The sequence below is a fragment of the Antechinus flavipes genome, chromosome 2, assembly GCF_016432865.1.
Source record: "Antechinus flavipes isolate AdamAnt ecotype Samford, QLD, Australia chromosome 2, AdamAnt_v2, whole genome shotgun sequence".
In the NCBI taxonomy this organism is placed as follows: domain Eukaryota; kingdom Metazoa; phylum Chordata; class Mammalia; order Dasyuromorphia; family Dasyuridae; genus Antechinus; species Antechinus flavipes.
Genome location: NC_067399.1, coordinates 423,498,012 through 423,517,035, shown reverse-complemented (window position 1 = coordinate 423,517,035; position 19,024 = coordinate 423,498,012). Strand labels below are relative to the sequence as shown.

At 36.0% G+C, this 19,024-nt stretch overlaps 1 protein-coding gene across 3 annotated transcripts in view; it reads right to left on the bottom strand.

Annotated features, from left to right (window-relative positions):
• The window catches only part of KCNIP1 (potassium voltage-gated channel interacting protein 1), a 576,971-nt gene that overhangs the window by 230,556 nt on the left and 327,391 nt on the right, over positions 1 to 19,024 (bottom strand). The gene's annotated exons all lie outside the window — the stretch shown is intronic.

Genomic DNA, 19,024 nt, shown 5'->3' with positions numbered 1-19,024 from the left:
TCAGGAAGATTTCAAATTAGCCATAGAGATAGCTATAAGTTCTATGAGTTCAGTTTCTTTATCTGTAAAATGGTGCAACTGCTTCACCTAGCTGGTGAGAGGATATATTCTGCCAACGTTAAATAATTATATAAATGACAGTTATTTATTATTAGCCCCTTTCTCACCCCTCTTGAGAAAGAGTTTTCATAAAGCTTCATCATGATGCCTAAGCCCCCTCCCCAAATGCCATAGCTGCAAGGTGGTCCCCTACCTTTATAAGAACATCTCCTCATCATCTTAAGTGTTTTCCTGGCATAATACATCTCCTTTCCTTAGCTCTCTGGGAGTATTTGAAAGATATTGAAAGACAGTGGCTGCTGCTGTCTGATTACGCCCACACAATAATTCTAGAGATGTCATTTGGATAAGTGCTGGAACTGGAGCAAGAAGTCATGAGTTCAAATCTAGCCTCAGACACTTGCCACTTGTATGACATCCTATTTCTTTTCTGCTCTTTGCAGCTAAACTCTTCAAAAGGCTGATTACAATATGTGCCTCTACTTTCTCTCCTCTCATTCTTTTTTGCTGAAGCAATTACAGGGTTAAGTAACGTTCCCAAGGTCAAACAGCCAGTAAGTATTAAGTGTCTGAGGTCAGATTTGAACTCAGGTCTTCCTGACTTCAGGGCTAGTGCTCTATCCACTGCACCATCCAGCTGCCCCCTTCACCTAGCTGCCCCCCTCATTCTTTTCTTAACCTCTTACAATCTAGCTTCCAATTTTATCATTCCACTGAAACTACTCTCTCTAAAGTTATGAGCTCTTAACTGTCAAATGCAATGGTCTTTTCTCAATTCTCATTCTTCTTGACCTTTCCACAGCCTTTGATGCTAATGATCACTTCTCTTTGATACCCTTCTCTCTCTAGGCTTTCAGGTCCCTACAGGCTTTTGGTTTTCCTCCTACTTTTCTGACTACTCCTTCTCTGTCTCCTTTGTTTAAATCTCTTCCAGATCATGCCCTCTAGCCATAGGTATCTCTCAGGGTTCTGTCCTGGGGGCTCTTCCTTTCTCCTTCTATCCTACTTCATTTGGGGATCTCTTTAGCTCCCATGGATTTAAGTACTATCTCTATGCTGATGATTCTTAATATCTATCCTTCCTCAAACTCTCTATTGATCTACAATCTTGCATCTCAGACCTTTTAGACATCCCAAATCATATGTCCTTAGATATCTTAATCTGTTCAAAATGGAACTCATCATCTTTCTCTCTAAATCCTCTTCTTATTCCCACCTTCCCTTTTATTGTAGAGGGAAACATTATCCTCCCAGTCCCCAGGTGTGAAACCTGGGACTCCTCAGCTCCTTACTGTCTCTCTCTGGCATATCTAATCTGCTGCCATGACCTTTTGATTTCACCATTGCAATATTTCTTGAATATTCCCCCTTCTCTCTTCTGATATTACCATCTCTTTTTTTCTTCATTTCTTGATTATTGCAATAGTCTGCTGGTGGATCTGCCAGCCTCAAGTCTCTCCTCACTCCAATCCATCCTCCATTCATCCACTAAAGTGATTTTTCTAAAGCTTGGATCCAATCATCTCACTCTCCTACTTCACTTACTTAATAAATTCCAGTGACTCCCTGTTACCTCCAGAAGCAAATAAACTTGCTCTTGGCATTTATAGCTCTTCCTAACTTATTCCACACATACCTCACCAGTCTTTTTACACTTTACTTCCTGTTATTCCTTCTTCAATCCAGTGATACTGACCTCTTGGCTGTTACATGAGCAAGATACTTCATCTCTCAGCTCTGAGCATTCTCTCAGAATGTCTCCTAGGCATGGAAACCCCTCTCTCCTCTACTCCAACTACCAGCTTCCCTGACTGCCTTTAAGCCCAAAAAATCCCATCTCCCTTGGAGGCCATCCCAAATTCCTCTTAATTCTAGTGCCTTCTTTTTGTTAATTATTTCCTATTTATCCTGTATTTAGCTTCCTTTATATATTTGTCTGCATGTGATCTCCCTCATTAAATTTTTAGCTCCTTGAGGTCAGGGACTACCTTTGGCCTCTTTTTGTGTTCCTAGTTCTTATCACAGTTCCTAGTAGTAACAGGAAGCTAATAAATGTTTACTGATTGATTGGGCAAATCACCTAACCCCTGCCTCAGTTTCATCATGTAAAATGGGGATAACTAACATTTTCTCCCAGGGTTGGTGTGAAGATAAAATTTTACATTTACAAAGCAGTTTTCAAAACTTAAAACTCTATATAGATGGTACTTTTATTATTATTATTATTAGCTCAAGGAGGCTGGAGTGGGAAACTCTCAGGGGTAAGGACAGATTACTTTTGTTTTCACTTTTGGAACACAGTAAAAATGATAGCTGTCATTTATACAAACCTGACATTTATGGCAAGAACACTATGAGGAACAGTGACAAGGTGGAAAACTGGGGAGAGGGGATGGAAAAATGTGTATCCCTCCAAATTTTTATGCCCTAATTATGTTATTTTAGGTTCAAAAACTCAGGTCTTCTGTTTTCTATTCCCAAGTTCTTCTCATAGTATCAAACTGCCTCAACAAACACCATTAATCATTATCATCACCAAATATGAATAAGAGGATCTCTGAAGATGGTCTCTGATCTCTAACTATGAGTTTCTATAATTGAATACCTATTCACAATGAAATTGAAGACAAATTCTCTTTTCTCAAAGCACTTAACATTGGTTGTACTTACATCAGATTCATAAAATCATATAAAGTTGAAGTTGGAAAGAATTGTCAGATTCAATCCCTTTCGCTTTCTAAATGGGAAACAGTCTCATGGAGGAGACATAACTTGCCCATATATGTAAACACAATTAGTTAGGGATAGAACCCAGACTGGAGCTTCTGGAGTCCATGATTCTCCCCATAATATTATGAGAGATATTTACGAAAAGATGTCATAATACAAAATAGAATATGTAAAATGCCAAATTAAGAAGAAAAATAGTGATCATCAGGGAAAGCTTTGATTTCCTCTTTTCTGAAAGGCAGATCACATAATGAAAATCACTTTAGTTTTGGAGACAGGATACCTGGGTTCAAAACCTGCCTCTGACACAAGCTGATTGGGTGCTCTCAAGACTGAAATTCACTTTGTGCATCTGGAAACTGGAGATGAAAAGACTTGTATCACCTATTACATGGGGATATGGTTTAAAGGTCTGGGTTTTTTCATAATGTTACTTTTACTAGAGACTTCCCTGAGAGGAAATAGTCACCTAAGCCAACTAAGCTTGTCTGTTCTCTATTCACATCTGTCACAAGAGTCTCTGAAAATGACTGCTGGCCCAGGGGTAATTTTCAGTGTTGTCTGCATCTCACTCTAATTTACTCTGTTCACTTTGCCATTAGCAGCTGAGTTTCTAAATACCACTGGGTTCAATTACTGCTCCGGCAGCGGCAGAACAATCACAGCCGTGGCAGAAGATGCAGGCGGGGCATGTAACAGGTGTTGGGGAGCTGGATAATGGGAAGAAACATATTGAGGTGGAGATTTCCAGATGGAGACTAACTTCTGAATGACTTGCTATGGAGCTGGGGGCAGGAGGAACCAAGAATTGGGAGAAGGTGAATTTGGAAAGATCTGCTCAGACCCCTAAGGCATAAAGAGAATTGAAAGAGCACAGTTGTAAAGATGCTTTGCCTGAATAATGCCATAGAGAAATAGACAAAAGGAAAACATTTCTATTGAAATAAACAAACATTCACTAAGCACATATACTTCTGACACAGTACTAGGCCCTGTGAATAAAAAGAAAAAAGGATGGAAAAAATCCCCACCTTCAAGGAATTTACATTTCTGGAAGCAAATTAAAAACTAACAACAATTACACCCTTTTTTAGTTTTTCTAGACATATTTAAAATTAATATTTCTCCAATCTAAAACTCTTCCCAAACATTTTCTCTTTAGAAAAGTTGGAAGAATAATGGATAGGCCCTTCCTTTGAAATGGAGTAAAAATGATAACCAAACTTAATTCTTATTTTGAAGTGAGGATTGTCTCCCTACCATAAAGTGAATGGTACTATGACCCAGCAGAGGACAATGTCTTCTCTTTGGAAATTCAAAATTAAGGTATTCATCACTGGCAAAGAACTTAGAAAAGGGAAGTTATGCTTAAAGGAATTGAATGATGACTATCCTAGAATGTTAACTAATCCCAAACTGTCTTGTGGTTGTGATTTTTTCTGATCAAGATTCTTATAAACATTACCTAAAATCTTGAGACAAAGAATCATGTTATACAATGTCAGTTTAGAAATCTCTCTCTCCAAGATAGAAATAATTTGGATATTCATTAATATTAACTCCAACAAAATTGTTTCTGACAAACTTGAGACTAAATCACTGGGTCCATTATTAGTATTCATTCTTTATCGTTGACACATTTTACAAGAAGATAGACCATCTACACAGACAAATAAATGCAAATAATATGCAATGAAATTTCAAGAGGGAGAAAGCACTAACTTATACCTGGAGAAGAAGATTGGGAAAGAGTTGGAACCTGAGTATTTTTTGGAGGAAGCTTCAGATTCTGTAAAAGTAGAGATGAAGAGCATATATTCTAGATGTGGTATGCAACCTGTGTAAACAAACAGAGGTGGGAGATCATGTGTTGAAATGGCCAGTCGATCAGTTTGGCTTAATTGTAAAATGTGTGATAAGCCTGGACAGGTAGTTTGGAGTTGTATCATGGAAAGTTTTGATTATCAAACTGAATGAAGACCTGATATTTTACCAGACTTAGGCTTATTTCTAGTTCAGCAGAAGAGCGATCTGGGCATCCAGATAAAGTTAAGCTAGTATTTTCCAAATACAAGAAAGGAAGGAATGCCCAATGGGTTGTACTTTAGAATTTGAATTACATTTTTACAATGGTGATTACTATACAGCATGAGGTAGATAAATAACACAGAAATGTTTGCTATTCTTAACTGAATTAATCTGATATTGAAGTTGGCCTACTAATGCAATCATATTTTGACCTTTTTTTTTCTATAGTAGTGTTCCTAGACATGGGCAGAATTTAGCCCAAGCTTGAGTTTTATTTTTTCTGCTAGTTTTAGGCCAGAAGAAGCTGTTCTTATTTGAAATCTAAAGCAAAGATGACTGAGCGAATAGCACAGTCAGGGAATAAGTCACTCCAATTTGGGGGAATCTTAAAAGCCCCATATATACCCACTTATACAGCATTGTGTCACAAAAAGAATTCTGGACAAGGAGTTAAGGAACCTGGGTTCAAGTATTACCTCTATCTCTATTCCCTTTGTGGCTTTCTCTGAAACTCAGACTTCCCACTTGAAATGAGAGGGTAAGAGAAGATTCCTCCAATTATGACTTTCTGTGATTCTCTGATTCTACCTTCTATAAGAATGATACTCTTTCTATTCTCTCAACTCTGGAACCTTCTGTCTTTTTATTTTGTCTAATTTATTTCATATATGTGTTCTTTCCCTTTTTCTCTCTCTTTTCTACACACACATATATGCACAGATTTATCTTTTGCTTGTACATATTTTTGATATGTATGTAGTTTTTTTAAAAAATTATTTTAATTTTATATAGTTGTCTTCAGACTGTGAGATCCCTGAGAATAGTAACTGTTTTGGTTTTTTTTGCATTTTTCCCCATTTCTTTCTTCATATCTGGCATATAGAGGATGCTTAATTAATACTTGTTGACTGAATGACTGCTCCCATATTCTGATGAGACTAAATAACTATGCTATTTCTCCACAGCAGTGAGCAGGCTCCAATGCCAACTGAAGCTTTGCCCTGGTTGGCTATGAGAAAAAGAGAATGCAGCACAGGAAGAGAATCTTTCTCATCATCAGTTAACTGAAAATAATGAAAACCAAGACAGAGAAACTAATACGTAAATCACTAAGTGAAAATAAAGGAGGCAACTGAGTTGCCAAATCTTGAAAATTCATCTTTCAAAATATATTTTATTCTTGTAATTTCTATTACTTGGTTTAAATTTCCATCACTAACACTAGATTACTCAATGGTCTCTTAACTGAATTTCCTGTTTCTAGACTTAGTCCATCCTTTGTACCATAGTCAGATTACTCTTTCTGGAACTAGACTTTTATTAAGTAATTCCTCTATTTAAAAAAAACTTCAGTGGCTTCTTATTGTCTTAGCTTGACATTGAATCCTCCACAATTTTGCTGTAATTTACTTTTCCTGCCATATCTCTCATTACTCCTAATATTACTGATCTACTCCTACCATAACCTTTGGCTTCAGATACACTGACTTACATTCACTGTTCCCCAACACATCTTCTTTCCTCTTTCCTTACCTTTGTCCATGATCTTCTCTCATCTCCCCTTCTCCTCCTATCCTAATGTTCTATTTCCTGTCAGTCCATCTTAATTTTTCTCAATGGGATCTTCTCTAACTTCTACAATCCAGAGGGTTCTCAGGTCTCTGAGTTCATCTGAATTTAATGTCTGTCTCACTCATCTTGTTACTTATTATATAAGTAGCAGCTTGACAAAATGGAGAGAATAACATTGGCTCTGAGTTCAGAATGCCAAATCTGACACTTCAAATTCTCTGGGGCTCACTTTCCTCAACTATTGAATGGGAGAGTTGGGCTAGATTACCTCAAAGGTCACTCTGACTATAAATGATAGCAGATCTACTCATATTTTCTGACTCAAAACTTAAGGCAATGCCACAGAAATCTCACAGGCAGCCTGACACTGGGACTCTAAAGTTCTTCTCTGCCAATTCTTCAGAAGCTACACTGGGATTCATCCTTTACCCAATACCAGCTGCTTCTACCTCTGGGCCACAGCCAACTACTTCCACCCACAGGCTGGAATGATTCTGAGGCTTTGAAGCTCTCTGCTAGAATGAGGGAGTCTCCTGTGTGGTCAGGCAGCTGCTCTTTAGAACAATATTGATCCCTATGTCTATAGGAAAGTGGAGAAATCAACTGAAGAGAGGCATGCTGGGAACCTTAGATTCAAAACAACAGATAATTTTAAATTCATAGTCCTCTTTATAAATTTGAATTAGTATTATTGTGTCTCATTAGGAATGCAGATTTTGCAAGAAGAATAAAGACTAAGTTCTCCCAATGAAAGGTATTGGGTTTCCTCAAGATTTGAGTGACATATGTTTTCAGTGAAAGCATGAGTGGAAGAGAAGAACTCTTCCTCTCCCTTATTTCCCAGATTAACCCATCTGATATCTCTTCAGTCTCCAACTGCTATACCCAGTGATTTGTATTTTATCCACATTTATCCAGTCAATTAAACTATTTTATTGAAAGGCTAAGGACTTTGAGGAATCTGGTAATAGAAAACTTAGAACTTGGCTTTTTCATGCCCAAACTCAGAAGATACCCTATTGAATACCTGGTGAGTTGTAGGGCTGTGCTGATCATCTCTTTTGCTTCTCTTTCTTTTTAGTAAACATTACTTTGGAAAGCCTGTTTGTGTAGACATGTAGAAATTTAGGATAGGAGGGTCATAATTTTACCCAGGGGCTTAGTGAACTACTTTCAACCTCAATGACAGCTTCCAGGCCTTCTCTGCCCCCTACTAGTCAGATATTGACCCTTGAGAGCAGAAGTCTTTGCTGGCATTGTACCACAAAGGAGTGTTTGGGAAGGACCAATAAATAACATAAAATATATCCTTCTCCTACTCCTAACCTCCATCCAAGGCCAGTAGAAAAGTGTACTAATCCTTTTTTTGGCAGTGTAAGCCTCATCTTTAGTTGATCTCTTCCTCTTCTTTCACTGTGACCAGCTTTCAATAAATAGACCCAAAAAGGAACTGACATCTCTCCATATGTGGGCCAGCTACCAAGATCCCAAATTAGGATTAGAATTGAAAAACTTCAGTAGAGGTCAGTAGTGACCATTCAAAAATCACCTGGGACAAAGTAGGCTGGTGAAACAGGAATTGTCTAAGGTGGAAAGTGACTAAGACTGAGATCCAGTGAAATCACCATTAAAGGAGCAGAGATAGAAATTAAATATAGAAGTTTGGGAGGGACCTAAATTATCAAAGATCTCAGGAAGAAGAAAACTCAAAAACTTTAAACAAAAGCAGGTAATGCAATGGGGAAAACAACAATGAAAAGAAATATGGCTTCTATCTCTAGTAAGCAAATTCAGGGGATTATAAATAAATATTGAAAAACTAATGAAAATAACCCAACATTTGATGGGATGGAGGGCTCTGTGAAAATTGAGAATATGAAAGTGGTTCAAAAGAGAAATGAGAATCATGAGAGTTGAATTTATGGCCTTTACAGTAAAAATAATAAGTAGAATAGATTTACAAAAAATACCTCACTTTAGAAACATATAAGAGAATGCTAGATTGGGAATGAAGAGAAAATGCAAAAAAAAAAAAAAAAAAAAAAAAGAAGAAGAAGAAGCAAATAGCAATAATATGAAAAGAAAATATTCTTAGTATGCAAGCAAAACATTCTAATCTGGAAGAGAAGATATAAAGAGACAAACTAAGGTTTATAGATATCTCAGGAGAGCAAGATAGGACAAAATAAACTTTGATAATATTATGCAGAAAACAACAGAAGAGAACAGCCCAGAATTTTTGAACACAGAAAATGAAATTCCAATAGAAAGAATTCACAAATCACATCCAGAAAAAAAAAGCCCAAGGCTGCAAACTCCAAGATATAGAATGGTTAAATTTAACAATTCAATTCAGAAATAGCAAGTTTTGTAAGCAATCAGGAGAAAGACCTTCAAAAGCAAAGGAAAAGAAATTCAAATAACCCCAAAGTATTCTTCATCCATTAGAAAATATAGGAAGGAATATAAAAATGTGTTCTTAAGAGTTATATGGCTTCAGATGCAGCTCTTGGTGACTTGACCTGCAAATCTGAACTTCCCCTACAGAAAAAAAAAAGATTGATGTTCAATAATAAAGAGTTTGAAACATTTTTTAAAAAGAAAAACAGAATTGAAGAGATTATTTACTTCTTGAACATTTCAAACAACAGAAATGCAGGAAAATTGAATCAATTCAGCAGCCGAGGACAGCAATAGTAACATAATGATAGCAGAAAGACCAGTAAGGAACTTAAAAAAAATGTACATGAAGAGACTGGGGGATGGGGTAGGTAGGGTGAAGGCTTAGGTCCAGTAGAGATAAAAGTGAAGAGTCAGGCATGGAGCATTATGGAGAGAATCTAATAACATCCTGCTTACAGGTGAATCAATGACTTTATGGGATTACATTATATTTTATAAAAGGAGGAGGGAAGCAGAGGTATAGAAGAAGGTGTGATGTGCCAGGAGAAGATCAAGGACAAGCAATGAGAGGAAAGTGTCCTCTGGTCTCAGAAAGAGTTGGGTCTAGAAGGGAGTGGAATAGGAGGAGAAGTGAAGGACTGAAAAGTGGAGGGAAAAGAAGGGGACTGTTTTTATGGTGGGAAGGAGTTCCACTAACTAATGCTTCTATGGGTGAAGGGAGGTTGTCTGTGAAGGGAGATGTTAGATGTGGCCTGGAGGATTTGGTGATTAAAAAGTCTAGGCATTCTACCTTGGGAGAGGGAAATTGGAACTCCTTGGAATAATTAGACTTGGGGGAGTGGAAGGGTATGGACCTTTTGGGAAATTATGTTAACTCAGCATCTTATTGTTCCTAACCTTGTTAATCAATCATTATTGGGTGGGTCTGGTAGGACTGGAAACTCCAAGCCTATAGTTTTTTGTATTGCTCTTTGTCACCTACCTCTATCTGCAAAATTTCACTTTCTTCCTACCTTGGAATTTGCATGTGCAAGTGTCTACCTCTTTTTGCTGAGGTACACCTATCTGGATTGTATTAGTTACCTATGAAAACTGTCCCCATCTGGAAGCCATTGTTGATCTCTAGTGATCAGTCCATTGATGTGTTGGTATCTTGACATAGCTATAAACTCCTTTTAATTCTCAAAAAAAAAAAAAAAAAAAAGAAGAGGGAGGAAGGATGAAAAAAAAAAGCCTCTCTCTCTCTCCTTCCCTGTCTCTCTACCTCTCTGTCTCTTTCTTTTTTCTCCTTCCCTCTCTCTCTCTCTTTCTTTTTTTCTCTCTAGCTATATCTATATATCTATATGTACCATATGGTACATAAACACATATGCTATGGTACATAAACACATATGTATGTATGTGTGTGTGTATACATATATATATATATACACACACACACACATATATATCATAGGAAGCTAGGGGGCATAGTGGATAGAGCACTGGGTCTAGAATCAGGAAGACCTCAGTTCAAAAGTGGCCTCAGATATTTTTTTCTCTATAGACTCTCTGGATAAATCACTTAAATCTTTAGTTCCTCATCTTTAGAGAAGGAAATGGCAAAACACTTTAGCATCTTTGCCAAGAAAACCCCAAATAAGGTCATGAAGAATCAAACACCACTGAAAAATGTTTAAACAACATTACATATATGATACAAAAATCTACTTTGCTAAAATTGTTATTTATTTCAACTAACTTTTAGTTGAGTCTTTGGAATTTTCCAATCAATGTTTTGTTTGCTATTCTGATTCCATCTATTTCTTTTTTCTTTTCTTATTGCTATTACTAGGATTTCCAATATAATAATATTGAATAATATTGAGGACAGTAAGCATTCTTGTTTCACACCTGATCTTATTAAGAAAGCTTCTAGCTTATTCCCAATATAACTAATGCTTGCTATTAGTTTTAGATAAATGCTTTTTATCAATTTAAAGGAAAAAATATACACTTCCAAGTGTTTTTAATAGAAATGAGTGTTGTATTTGTTAAAAGCTTTTTCTGCATCTATTGATATAGATATAATCATGTTTTTTTTTTTTTTTATTATTGACATAATCAATTACCTTAAGAGTTTTCCTTATGTTAAACTAATCCTGCATTCCTGGTATAAATCACACTTGGTTACAAAGTACAATCTTTATTATATACTGTTGCAATCTTTTAGTTAGTATTTTGTTTAGAATTTTTGCTTCCATTATAGTTGTCTGTCATTTTCTTTCTTTGTTTTTATTCTTCTTTATTTAGATATCAATATCATATGGTAAGATCCCTTCCTCACCTATTCTTCTAAATATTTCCCCCCTATTGATTATTCTTTAAATGTTTGCTAGAATACATTTGTAAATCCTGATGCTTTTTTCTTAGGAGTTCATGGCCTATTAAATTTCTTTTTCTAAAATAGGTCTATTTAGAAATTTTATTTTTCTTTCTGTTAATTTAGAATATTTGTATTTTTGTAAACATTCTTCCATTTCACTTGTTAAATTTACTGGCATATAATTGGGCAAAATAATTCCTTATAATTTCTTTAATTTCATCATTGTTAGTGATATATTCACCAATGGTTTATCTATTTTATTACAAAAATTAAAACCAGCTTCCGATTTTAATTATTGGTTCAATAGTTTTTTTTATACTAAATTTTATTAATCTCACCTTTAATTTTTAGGACTTCCAGTTTAGTGTTTAATTGGAAATTTTTAGTGTGTTCTTTTTCTAGTTTTTTTATTAGCATATCCAATTTACTACCAATAATGATTACCAGAAATTATGAATAAATATTCCAATTTATTGATGTAAATATACATATATATGTACATACATATTCCTCTGATTATTAATTTTATTGTATTAATGGATATGCTTCTATGTTCCCTTATTAAATATAATGTATTGTGTTCTGAAGAGGATACTGTTAATATTTCTGCTTTTCTTCTTTTAATTATAAAAATTTTATGTCCTAATATATGATCAAGGTACTAAAGAACCTGGTATTTACCATATTCCTTCTTATTTTTTAATTTAGATTTATCTAGTTTTGAGAAGGAAAGATTAAAGTCCTCCATTATTATTGTAAATACAATCTGTCTCTACCTGTAATTCATTTAATTTTTCTTTTAAACATTTATATGCTTTAATATTTGGTATATATAGGGTCAGTGTTGATATTGCTTCATTATCTATGGTACCTTTTATCAAAATTTAGTTATCCTACTTATGTTTTATTAAATTAAATCTATTTTAGCCATAACTTTGCCTGAGATCATAATTGCTACCCTGCTTTTTTTTTTTTGCATCTGTTGAAGCATATTTTTTTTACTCCAGCTATATTTCTCATTCTTAAACATATTTCTTATAAACATATTACTGAAATTTGATTTTTAATCCATTCTACTATCAGTTTCTGTTTTATGGGTATGTTCATCCCATTCACATTCAAAGTTATACTTACCGTTCGTGAATTTTCTTCCATCATATTTTTCTCACTCGTCCTTCTCAGCTGCTTATTTTTACCCTATCCCTGTTACTTTATACTCTCTCCTTACCCTCCTATCCCTTTTTCTACCCACTCCTCTAAGAGTCCCTCCCTTATCCTTTCTCCCACTCCCCTAAATCTTAATCCAGATACCCTACTAAAAGTTCCTCCCTTATCCTAGTCCTCTTATTTCTTTTTAAATTTAGAAGACTTTTAGACCCTTTTATATATTTCATTTTTGCTGGTTCCAAGCTTATAGCAAGATTTTCATTTAAACTAATATATAACTCTATTTTGGGAGGTGGACAAAAGGTGGTAAATTGATCATGTCAGAATGAGGAGAAATTATAATGCCCATAAAATCCTAAATTAGAGGAAATAAATGAAGATTTAAAAATCTATGCATGAAAGGCTGAAATTTGAACTAATAGATCTGCCTTTTACCTAAACTAAGTGAGAGACTATTATAGAAGAGTTCAATTTTTTTTCTACCTGGTTTTCTAATATTTAAATGACAGATAATAATAATAACAATAATAATACCATTATTCCAGTTTCTGTACTTTCTTAAAATTTACAAAGTACTCATTTCTTAAAAAAAAAAGTTTTACTGGGACACTAATACATTGTTGGTGGAGCTGTGAACTGATTCAATCATTCTGGAAAGCAATTTGGAACTATGCCGAAAGGGCTATCAAACTGTGCATACTCCTTGATCCAGTGTTTCTACTAGGCTTGTAACCTAAAGAGATTTTAAAGTAGGGAAAGGGACCCACATCTGCAAAAGTGTTTGTGGCAGCCCTTTTTATAGTGGCAAGGAACTGGAAACTGAGTGGATGCCCATTGGTTGGAGAATGGCTGAATAACTTATGGTATATGAATGCTATGGAATATTATTGTTTTGTAAGAAATAGTCAGCAGGATGATTTCAGAGAGGCCTGGAGAGACTTATATGAATTGATGCTAAGTGAAATGAGTAGAACCAGGATTTCATTTTACATGGCAATGGCAACATTATATGATTATCGATTCTGATGGACATGGCTTTTCTCAACAATGAGATGATTCAGGCCAGTTCTAGTGATCTGATGATGAAGATAGCCATTTAAACCCAGAGAAAGGACTGTGGGGACTGAGTGTGGATCACAACATAATATTTTCACTTTTTTGTTGTTGTTTGCTTGCATTTTGTTTTCTTTCTCGTTTTTTTCCTTTTTGATGTGATAATTCTTATGTAGCACAATAATTGTGGAAATATATAGAAGAATTGCACATATTTAATATATATCGAATTATCTAGGGCAGGGAGTGGGAGGAAGGAAGGGAAACAGTTTGAAACACAAGGTTTCACAGGGGTGAATGTTGAAAATTATCCATGTATATATTTTGAAAATCAAAAGCTTTAATAAAAAAAGGAAAAAAAAGTTTTATTGAATTTCGTTTTTATATTACAGATTACTCCCAGTTCATGAGAGGTCTCTTTAACAAAGTATATTGGTTTTATACACACACACACACACACACACACACACACACACACACATAAACATATATATGTATGTATCATTCTTTATTCTAAATCTATCATGTCCCCATAATAAATAGCATATTTCATATATTCAGAGTACCTTTTAAAAATACTTAGCATTGTACTAAGTGATACATACAATAGACAGAATTCTGGGTTTGGAGTCAGAAAAACCTAAACTAAAATTTTGTCTCAGAAATTTACTAGAAGTGTTTCTCATGTTTCCCATTAACACCTTCATAGTGCTTGACATTCAGGAAGTCATCCCCCAGGTAAAAGCACTACAGATCCCTGCTCAAGGACACTTATCATCTGGGAAGGAGAATGACTCTCTTGGACACTTGCAGAAACTTAGCCACTCTCCACTGTCTCATTTCATCTTCACATCAGTCCTGAGAGAGAGAGAAGCAGGCATCTTACATCTGAAGCAATTAAGACTCTGACAGGTGAGATGACTTGACCAGGGAAGACTCAGTCAGCTTCAGTAAGGATGAGGATTCAGCTCTTTGGATTCCAAGTAAGTTCTGAGCTTTTCCTGCCTGATTTCTTTTGCCAGCCAAGAATACCCAGCCTCAGATTAGTTAAAAGCCCTGACATGTTGTTTGTGCTATCGCAAGCTCAACCATGTGTGCTGTTGAGGGATCAAGGTGCAAAACTCCCCTAGTCTCCTCCATTGTCACTAGAGCAGAACACTTCAGTCCTGGCAGATAGATGTAACACCTCTAAACTGGCCAAGTAATAGGAAGCCAGCCCGGAACCAGAACCTGGCAGATGCACCGCTATCGTTTTTATAATGTCCTTGACAGCCAAGGCCAGAGTATTCAAGTACATGGGGCTGCCTCTCTCATTTCAGATAGTCTAGGCTAATGGTTATTAAATTTGGAGTTTGTAGAGGTCTTTTCAATGGGAAGCATATGTCACAAAGTATATGAAGAAATGGAATTGTACAGAATCTATCCCAAAATAGAATATCCATTTCCCTAGGATGTTTTTCATCAACTCTTAGGTAGTTCAGTCCTAATATATATATATATATCAAACTCTTACTAGAACCAGGGACCTCGATCAGGATTGACAGTGAAAAATAAAGCTTCTTTCTTTTTTTAGCCTTTTATTTTCAAAACATATGCACAGTTTTCAACATTCATCCTTGCCCAATCTTGTGTTCCAAATACTTTTCTCCCTTCCTTACCCCGCCCCACCCTCTTTCTTAGACAGCAATTAATCCAAAATAGGTTAAACATGTGCACTTCTTCTATATATATTTCCACAATTATCATAATACTTCTGTCTTAAAGACTACCAAAATCAAATTTAGAGTTTAGAAATTTAAGATTGAAGTCTACAAATTCTTCTGTAAAGTTGCAAGAAAAATCAACTTATTATTTATTTATTTTCATTTGGGAATATCTATCCAAAAGCTTTTGGAAGTAGATTGTGAATATGATATTAGACAATAATCAGGTTTTGAAATATCTTCTCTCTTATTCTAAAAAGAGGATTAGAGAGAATGCAAACTGTTTCATGGGACAAAAGCAGAGAACATTTTCTTTGATAATAGGTGAGCCCCTCTGAAGCCTTGGCCCCCAGCAAGCCCTGCCTGGACTTTAAATAAGCTCTGAGTCTGAGCCTGGAGCCAAATCTAACCCTGAACATACAGGATAACAAGATTTAGAAAACCAAAGGGCTTCTTCTAGTCCTTTGAAGATGCTCAGACTTAACTTAAATGTCAGTAGATCTCTGTGCCCCGTGGAGTGAGAAAAGCCTGCCAGAGACAAGGAAGTTTTCACACAAACTATTACACATCATTAGCTAAGAGGAGTGAAAAGACTCATCTACTTCCTGTGATTTTCTCCTGCTGTTTCTTGCAAGGTGAAACCTCCTGTAAAGAGCCATTTCAATGCAAGGCAGGCTTTGGTATCACTAAAGTCCCATATTATTTCCAGAGGAACAATGGTACCTTCTAAGACTGTATATGTGTTTCTTGATTTCTGTTATCTGTATCTTTGTGTGTCTAGGGATGTCTATGCGTGTTTATAAATATCTGTATACTTGTTTGTATATTTTTTGTGTGCATATATTTTTCTAGCTCTGAGTATCTCTGTGTTTCTCTGAGTATCTATGTGTGAATGTGTCTGGGTGAATGTTTCTGTGTTTATGTGTCCAAGTCTGGCATTGTGTGGTTTTCTATGTGTGTATGTCTGGATGTGTATGCATGTGTGTGTATTTATGTGTATTTTCATGGATCTATGTGAATATGGTCTCTTGGCTCAGTATAGGCAGCAAAGGGACCGGTATTTTTTTTTTTTTTCTGGGAATATCTCTCACTGTATTCTAGGGGATATCCTGCTCCTACACTAAAGTGCAGTGTGCTGGATTTGGAATTATAGGATGTGGCTTTAGATCCTAATTCCATTTCTTACTCTCTGTGAGATCTTGAATAAGTGACTTAACCTTTCAGAACTCAGATTCCCCATCTGTAAAATAAGGGGATTGGAGCCAATGAGCTCTCCTAAGGTCCCTTTTTCCAAATCTATGATGCCAGGATCTTCCAGATGCAAAAATGCTCTTTAAGTATCTTTACTCTCATCCCATTTTTTGCCATTTGTGAATATTTGCATCATAATTCTTTCTAGAGTGGAATATGATGAGCTGTGCTCTTCACTTCAGTAAACTGCAGCTCTAACAAACTTTCCCTGTTCAGGAAGGAGAGTTCCTTTGTGAGGCACTCAAACTTAACCTTAACTTCAGCTGCCTATTCACCAGGGGAAGCAATATTTGACATTTAAATAGAGCTGAAAGGTATACAAAGACATTATCTCATTTGACCCTTACAAACATTAGGTGAAGTAGGCACAAAAGGTATTAGATTCATTTTACAGAAATAAGATATTAAAGAAAACTAGGGCTCCACTAGCTTAAGTGACCTGTTCCTTATCCCTATAGCTAGAGGCAGAACTGAAAACTTGATGTTTTTGAGGCCAAATCCAGTGTTCCTTCCATTATACCCAATTTAGGCTGTCCAAACATAGACCTGAACTTGGATGAACTAGGGCTCTCTATGCCTAAATAGAAAGGTTTTCCCGTCAAGCTCCCATTGCTCCTTGTAAACTCATGCGGTCAGACAATGAGGAGTTTTTTTTCTGGAGAGAAATGTACCTTCAAGTTAATAACCTTTCCCTCTTTCTCTTTTCTGGCAGTTCCTCCCAAAATGTCTTGGGGTTTACAGCCTAGATTTCTTTCTTAAGGATCATACCTTAAACCAAAACCACTCTGATTCTCATTGATTGGCCATCCTTGGGTTTCAAGCCCCTTTTGGTCATTGTTTGTGTCCTGACTGATTTAAATGGAATGTAAATAGGAATCATTTCTGTTTTGGCCAGAAACCCTGAGGGTCTTCTCCTCCCAGATTTATTTACTTTTTTTTTTTTTTTTTTTGCCTAGGTGAAATTCTTTGCCTTAATTGCTATCTAGCTTTCATCACAGATTGTGATATGCAGTGTGTGTGTGTGTGTGTGTGTGTGTGTGTGTGTGTGTGTGTGTATTATGGACATCCAAGTGAAGAGTTCATAGGAATGGGAAAAGACCTGAATAAGAGAAACTAACCAGAAGATTATTGCACAACTCTAGCTGTTCTGTGATGAGGCTCTCAATCAAACTGAGACTTGTTGAAAACCTTAGCTTGAAAAGGCATAAGGTCTCCCATTGTACCCAGGGCCATCTCCAGTTGTCCTGATCTATATCTGGCCACTGGATCCAGATGGCTCTGGAGGGGAAAGTGAGGCAGGTGACCTTAGCCAGCCCTCCCTCACTTAAAATTCACTTTCCTGTCATGGTATCACCTTCATGATGTCATGGTCCCAACTCCATGATGTCATGGTCCTTCTCAAAAAGGATAAACAACAATCTCTGGCAGTACTTTACCTTGTACACTACTTTACAACACACACACACACACACACACACACACACACACACACACACACTCAGTTCAATTGTACAATGAGGTTTTCCTAAAACATAAAAGAATCTTGAAATCACAGAATAAACCAGTGAACTCATGTTGTAGACTGAGTAACTGAAATCTGTCTAGACCAGCAATCTATCTTATTCTACTCTCTCTTTTTGTCTGTCTCTAATTCTTTGTGTTGGACTGAGAGTTAAATAAGACCTGAGTTTGAGTCTTTCCTCTGTCACTTATTAAACTTACCATGGACAAGTCACTTCATTTCTCTGATTTTTCTCATTAGTAAAATGGATATAATTGTAGCTGTAGAACTTACCTGACAAAGCTGTTCTAAGACTAAATGAAATGAATGTACAAAAGCCATATTATAAATTTTAAGCACTATATAAAATGTCAACAATTATTTCCCTTATGTCACTGGAGGTCTCTATCATTGGTCTACATTTATTTTTCCCCATAGGGTCATAGATTTAGAGCTAATGGGGAACTCTGTCTCTGAGTCTGTCTGTCTCAGTCTTTATAAATTCTCCCCTTTCACTCACTGGTAGCCTCCCCTAGCTCTTAGTCTTTGGGGATGGGAGTGGGTTTATTGTCCTTTCTTGCTTATCCATCTTACTTTCATTTCCTAACTCTAGAATGAGTTATTTCCCTAAACTATCTTATAGTCTCTGAAGAAATGAGATCATTTCCTGCCTGACTCCCAGATTCAATTCCTCAGCTTGAAGTTGAAACCATGCTTCTCAGAGTTCTAGGAACTCAGACAGTGTTTCCTGTATATCCCAGAACTTCTTTGTCAAGTGTTCTGGGCATGGGAAATTTTATTCTGCTCTCTGGAGCACTTTCTAATGTAAGCAGCTTCTTCTGGATTCTGATCTTGTCCTTATTATTCCTTTTCTCTTGTGCTTTTAAAAGGAACGCAAAAAAACCATCCCAAATCCCCCAGTTTCTTCATGAAATTCACACCTCTGCATCATCAGTCAACTTGAATGACACATAATTTCTTAGTTATTGGATGCTAAGGCATTTGCTTTTTAACCCTTCATTCAATCTGTTTCCATGCTTTAGTAATACCATTTTTCCCCTTCCAGGGATCTATTGTTGTAAGCATATAGGAGAAGGGAAGGAACAAGCATTTCTATAGAATCTACTATTTGGCAAATACTATGCTAAGTGTTTTACAAATATTAGCTCATTTAATCCTTATAACCCTGTT